General features: G+C 46.6%; 1 long non-coding RNA gene across 1 annotated transcript; it reads right to left on the bottom strand.

The window, feature by feature from the left end:
* Positions 1-776: 776 nt before the first annotated feature.
* On the bottom strand, positions 777-1758 carry LOC127203138 (uncharacterized). Its single transcript, XR_007832366.1, has 3 exons — positions 1597-1758; positions 1357-1476; positions 777-996 (listed from the first exon to the last, which is right to left on the bottom strand). It is a non-coding gene; the product is annotated as an uncharacterized LOC127203138 (long non-coding RNA).
* Positions 1759-7023: the final 5265 nt, after the last annotated feature.

Raw genomic sequence — 7023 nt, 5'->3', positions numbered from 1 at the left:
GCCATTCTGTCTCAAAAACCCCAAAATACAGGCCGGGTGGTGGTGGCACTCGGGAGGCAGAGGCAGACAGATCTCTGAGCTCAAGACCAGCCTGGTCTACAGAGTGAGTTCTAAGACAGCCAAGGCTAAACAGATAAATCCTGTCTTGAAAAAAAAAATGCTAGAAATTCCTTCCTTACATAACTTAGCACCCTCTTCCTAGGTCTCAGTTAAAAGCTGACCCTCCTTCTGTGGGGGAGAGAGGACCAGTCACCAGCGCCAGGGGTCAGAGATAATAAATGCATAAGTGGGCCTGGGGATGTTAGCGTCTGGGGCTTGGGTTGTCAGGTCCAAAGCTGGGAGGAACTGGTTAGCCTGGAGCCGGGGACTGATATCAAAAGGAAACAAAACAAACAAACAAAAACAAAAACAAAAAAGTCGGGTGTGGTGGCACAGGCCTTCAATGCCAGCACTCGGGAGGCAGAGGCAGGCAGATCTTGTGAGTTTGAGGCCAGCCTGGTCTACAGAGTGAGTCCAGGACAGCCAAGGCTAAGCAGAGAAACCCTGTCTTGAAAAAACAAAAACAAGGGATGGAATAACAATTGAGATGTAATATGAATAAATTAATAAAATATATTTTAAAAATAAATAAAAAACAAAAACAAACAAACAAAAACAAAAGAAAAGAGCACTATTAGCTTGAAGAAATAACTTTTATTTTTAAATGATGCTGCAGGTGGGTCTTGTGAGGTCCACATCTGTGTCCTGCTAGGATACTGGGGTCCTCCCCCAGCCCCTTCAGCAGTTGATGGGGCCCGGGAGGGGACAAAAAGTGGGTATTGGGAGGAGGAGTGGGGAACTCCCGATCCTGTGCCTGGCAGGCCCTCATGAGGCCACAGGTCCTTGCCCCCAGCTCCTAGACCACACAGCAACCACCTCATGAGCCAGGAGGACAGCGGGGGCCATTGAGCGGGTTGTCTTCCCTCCAGATGCCTCTGTTTCCTTGAGTTTGTATTTCTAATGAAGAGTGTGACACGTTTAGTTTCGTGGAATGGGGGTAGTACCCTAGCTAGGGTCCCTGGGCTGTGGCCATGCCTAGGGAGGCGTTAAAGTCCACAGGAGTGGACATCAACTGTCCCCGTTTCATAGCGGGTCTCCTGGGAGTCCCCCGCCCCCCTAAAAAAACTTGTTGGATATCCAATACTAGACCACGCCCATCGAACTGGCTTTCTCTCTACCACCCACCCAGTTCTCTGCATCCTTGTCATTATTTTGTCCTTGTATTAGTCTCCGTCTACCACTGCCTCTTTCACTTTCTGTAGGTCCCCAGACTCCTCTCTTGCTCCACCCACCCACCCTGTACAAGGCAGTGGAAACCTTCGAGTAAGCTTGGAAAGCTTTTCTGGAGGTCAGCAGCCGGGTGGGGGGCGCCATGGGCAGGAGGAAGCAGCAGAAACAGCAGTACCAGCGGTGGCCACATGACCCTGGGACGGGGCGCTGCAAAAGAGTGGGCTGTTGGTTAGAGGCCTTCCCTACCCAAGTGGCCTCTATTTCACCCCCCCCCCTCCTGCACACCACCCCCATCCATCTCTGATCCTGGGAGGCCCGCCTTCTTACTTCCGAGGTGCCCTGTGTCAGTCGTCAGCCTGGTCAACGGTCTCCAGCTCCCCCAAGAACTGTCAGATGCGGACAGTTGTGGTCCTGAGTGGCTCTGGAACTATGGTTTCCCTCGAGCCACCTCGCAAGTCCTGGCCACGCCCCTCGCTCAGAGCCACGCCCCCCGCCTGAAGCTGAGCCGCCCACTCTGACCACGCCTTTCAGGCCAAGCCTTGCACATCCACCACAGAACTGCTTCTTTATATACGATGACCACGCCCTTAAGGCATAGCCACACCCACTCCTTAATGTCTAGCGCCTTCACCATCCGGTGGCCACACCCTCCCGCTGAGAAGTTCCAATCTTGGCAGCGTTGCTCAGCTTTTTGGCTGAGCTTGGTCCTGCAGAAGGTTTCCTTCCTCCTTCCTTCCGTCCTTCCTTCTTTTCTTCCTTCCTTCCTTTCTCCCTTTCTCTCTCTCTCTCCATCTCCCCCCCCCCCCGCCCCTTCTTTGGTTTTCCGAGACAGAATCTCTTTGTGTAGCCTTGGCTGTCCTGGACTCACTTTGTAGACCAGTGCTGGAATTAAAAGCATGCACCACCACCACCCACCTATTTCTGAACATTTCTTTTGGGGGTGGGGTGGGGTGGGTTCAAGACAAGGTTTCTCTTGTAGACCTGGTTGTCCTGGACTGCTTTGATGACCAGGCTGGCCTCAAACTCACAGAGATCTGCCTGCCTCTGCCTCCCGAGTGCTGAGATTAAAGCATGCACCGCCAAGACTGGCTCAGCCTAGTCTTCATAGTGGGATTCCCAGCCTGCTAAGGCTACATAGTGAGATCCTGTCTCCAAGGTGGGGGCAATTTGACAGAAAACAAAAAAGAAGACACATTAGTTCCTTATTTCACTCAAAATATACCATGGTGGTAAGCTGCAAGGGCACAGTGCAAGATCCCAACAAAGCTAACGTGACCATGCAGAGGATGTCACGCACGGAGGTATAAAAACTCACCACTCTGGTACCCACTGCATCAGAAACATAGGGTGGGGGACATGGAACAAGTGCTAGAGCCAGCTGTGAATTTTTAAATCCTCTTTAATCAAAGGGCCACATCCATGCAGAGCAATACACCGTGCAGAACACACTGGGGTACTTAGCACCAGATTCAGAAAAAGGTACCCGCAGGAACCAGACATGTAACCCCTACAAGCCTCCGCTAAAGACTGACTGCATGGATGTTGTGTCTGTCTTTTTATCCTTCACAGAGAATCGTGTCACGTGGTTGCCTGTGTTTGGGATGCCCAGACTTCAGCATCATCCTCTCCCACTGTGCAATGTGGACTCCGCAGTGGAAACATATCCCCGTCAGTCAGTTCAATCTACTGTATATGTGATCCTTGGGCATTCTGAGATGTTTTTTTCTTTTGAAGTTTCACACCATGCATATTTCTAGAGCACTAGTGTGTGCCTCTGTGTATATCTATGTGTGTTTCTTCTTGGTTTGAGTAAAAGGGTATGTACATGCTTAACTTTGTTTGTCTGTTTTGAGACAGGGTTTCTCTGTGTAGCCTTGGCTGTCCTGGACTCACTTTGTAGACCAGGCTGGCCTCGAACTCACAATGATCCACCTGCTTCTGGCTCCCTGAGTGCTGGGATTAAAGGCGTGCATCACCACCTAAGCATGTAAGTGACTACATGCTTAACTTAAAGTGTCAGTTTTCCAAAGCGGTTTAGCATTTGCCCTCTATGCATAAAGTTCCTGTTAGAGGGCTGGAGGGGTGGCTAGCTGATTTGTAGTGTTTAGTGAGGAATGAAGTTTGGTTCTCAGCACCAATGTGAAGACGCTCATAACTGCTTATAACTCCAGACCCAAGGGATCCAATACCATTTCTGGTCTCCAAAGGCACCTTCACACACATGGCACAGATGTGCACGTGCACACACACACACACACACACACACACACACACACACACACACACATTAAAAGTAACTACCTTTTTTTTTTAAGTTCCCACTGAGGGCTGGAGAGATGGCTCAGAGGTCTGCTCTTCCAGAGGTCCCAAGTTCAATTCCCAGCATCCACATGGTGACTCACAACTATCTACAATGTGATCTAATGCCTTCTGCTGTGCAAGCTTACATGCAGGCAGAACACTGTATATGTAATAAATAAGTCTTTTTAAAAAATAGCTCCTATTGAGAACATTCTTGCAAATTTCTGATGATTTTTGTGCCTCCCATTTTATCTATGCCAGGGAATAGCTTTGAACTTATTGCATATGATGTGTGAGTGTTCACACACATGTGCCATACATATGTGCACAGCTCAGAGGGACCTCTTAGGAATTAGTTTTCTTTCCTTCTGCCTTAGGTTCAGGTCATGGGACTATGCAACCATCTCACAGTCCTCGGTGGTTTGGCTTTTAATCTTATTCCATCGACTATTAATGAGCTAACACATCTTTTTACATATATTGCTATATAGCATTTTTTTCCTTTAGTGATATGGACGGCCATGTCTATAGCTCATATTCTCCTTTTATTGATTAGGGGGTGTTCTTTTTATGTTCCAGATAAAGTGCCAGAAAGCCAGGCTCTCTATGCCTGCTGCTGACTTCCCACAGGTTTGTGAATAAAGGCTCAATGGGAAATATCCATGTACAGTTGTCTGTGTATTATATGGGGTCGTCTGCCTACAAGAGGAAAGCCCTTTAATCCCAGCACTGGAGAGGCAGAGGCAGGTGGATCACTGATCACTGTGATTTCGAGGCCAGCCTGGTCTACAAAGCAAGCCTAGGATAGCCAAAGCTACACAGAGAAGCCCTGTCTCGAAAAACCAAATAACCAAACAAAAACAAACAAACAAAACAAAACCGAGAGAGAGAGAGAGAGAGAGAGAGAGAGAGAGAGAGAGAGAGAGAGAGAGAGAGAGAGAGAGAGAAAAGCTAGGCAGCTGAGATAGGACAAAAGCCACAGCACTTACTAACTGGCTTCTTACAGAAAAAGTTTACCAATATCTTTTTCTTACTATATGAACTGCAAGAATAGTCAAACTTTCTGTTTTCCTAATCACTTAAAAATATTTATTCTTGAATAAATTATAATAAATTAAAGATATTTATCCTTAGCCAGGCATGGTGGCACATCAGGCAGATTGTGTTACACACACAAACATAGATATCCATGGCAGCCAGAAGAGGGCGCCAGATCCCTTGGAGGCAGAGTTAAAGGTGGCTCTGAGCCACCGGTCAGGCATCCTAGGACCTTAACTCAGGTCTTCTGCAAGAGCAACCAGGGCTCTTGACTGCTGAGCCACCTCTCCAGTCCATCCTACTCACTTAAAAATGAAATAAAATTGTGTCCGTGTATGTGCAGGTGAGTGTGGAGGCCAGAGCTGTTGGGTCCGGAACTGGAGGCATAGGCGGTTATGAGATGTCTAAATCAAGTCCCCTTCAGGAGCATTAATTATTCTTCAGGAATAAGCAACCACTCCAGTCCCCGCCCCCCAACCCCCACCCCCACTTTCTTAATAGTGGCTTGCTAAACACAAATTCCATTAAGTATAATCCAAATTAAACTTTTGTGCTTTAATAGTGTTGCAATCTTGCTTAGAACATTGCCTGCACCAAAGGTACAAAAATCTCCTAAATTTTGTTTTAAAGATTTGTCTTTATGTGCCTGCTTTTTTTTTTTTTTTTTTTTTTGCCTGCTTGTATGTCTGTGTGAAGGTGCCAGGTTCCCCTGGACCTGGAATTACAGGCAGTTGTGGGCTGCCACATGGGTGCTGGGAATTGAACCTGGGTCCTCTGGAAGAGCAGCCAGTGCTCTTAACTGTGGAGCCATCCTTCCAGCCTGAAAATCTCCTACATTTTTAAAGGCAAGGTCTCAGTATGTAGTCCTGGCTGGCCTGGGACTTGCTTTGTGGATCAAGCTGACTTCCACTTGCCTCTGGGATCCCTCACCAGGAATGACCACCACACATGGCCCTTCTGTTTTCATAAAATGTTCTTTGACATTTCATAAACAAACAAGTCTTAATCTGGTTTTACTGTTGTTATATATACAGCACAGCTGATAAAACACCAGATGGAAGCGGCCTTGTTCGCTCTTTCCTGCCACTTGTTAAGTGAGGTGACCCACATTTCCAGAACCTATATAACACTCTTATGCCATAATATGTACGGTAAGTAGAAACTGTTTTATTCTGGTTTTGTTGTTGTTTGGTTGTTTTTGTTTTGTTTTGTCTTTTTGAGACAGGGTCTCTCTCTGTAACAGTCCTGGCTATCCTGGGCTCACTCTTGTAGACCAGGCTGGCCTTGAACTCACAGTGATCCGGCTGCCTCTGCTGCCCAAGTGCTGGGATTACAGGCGTGTGCCACCATACCTGGTTTGTTTGTTGGTTGGTTGGTTTTTTGAGACAGGGTTTCTCTGTGTAGCCTTGGCTGTCCTAGATTCACTTTGTAGACCAGGCTGATCTCAAACTCACAGCGATCAGCCTGCCTCTGCCTCCCAAGTGCTGGAATTAAAGGCGTGTGCCACCACACCTGGCTTTATTTTGTTTTGATACAGGGTTTCACTACTTACACACTTTTGTCCCACAAGTCTTTTATTCTTATTTTTATTTTTATTTTTAAAGATTTACTATGTATACGGTGGTCTGCCTATGTGTGCCTACCCACCAGTAGAGGGCACCAGATCTCCTAGACTTGGAAGTTTTGGTCGTTGTGACCCACCCTATGTGAACCAAGGGAACCCAGATCAGGTCCTCTGCAAGAACAGCACACACTAGGAACTACCGAGCAGACTCTCCAGCCTCTACATTCAGGTTTATTTTACAAGTTAGCATTGCTAATTATTAAAGTGTTGACTGTTTGTATATGTTTTAGATACAGCTTGTTCATTTCTATGACATAACTAGGTTTTGAGATTCTACTACATGTGGGTTAACAGGAGAAATGACGTCCCTTTGAGCAGCTCCTGACAGCCACAGGACGCCCTACTGTGTGGTCACATTTCCCCCCTAGATAACATTTTTGAAAATGTGTTTTTCTTTGTACACTTGAGAATTTTTGTTAAGAGGCATTGCTTTCAACATCATCTATGCTTTTTAAAAAATGTAATTACATTTTAAAAAAAGATATATTTATTATGTATACAGTGCTCTGCCTGCATGTACACCTGCAGGGCAGAAGGGGGCATCGGATCACATTATAGATGGTTGCGAGCCACCATGTGGTTGCTGGGAATTGAACTCAGGACCTCTGGGAGAGAATAGTCAGTGCTCTTAACCTCTGAGCCATCTCTCCAGCCCTGCTTTTTTTTTTTTTAACTCCAGTGTTACAAAATGACCTTGTATGCAAGAACTTTGTTCAATCTCCTCATTACTTACACCCCCAATTTATAACTCTCATGTCTGAATAGCTCCTGGATTGTGCTTACGTGAAGGT

This window comes from Acomys russatus, chromosome 19 (genome assembly GCF_903995435.1).
Source record: "Acomys russatus chromosome 19, mAcoRus1.1, whole genome shotgun sequence".
NCBI lineage: Eukaryota > Metazoa > Chordata > Mammalia > Rodentia > Muridae > Acomys > Acomys russatus.
The sequence above is the reverse complement of the archived record's forward strand: the minus strand, read 5'-3'. Positions and strand labels throughout refer to the sequence as shown.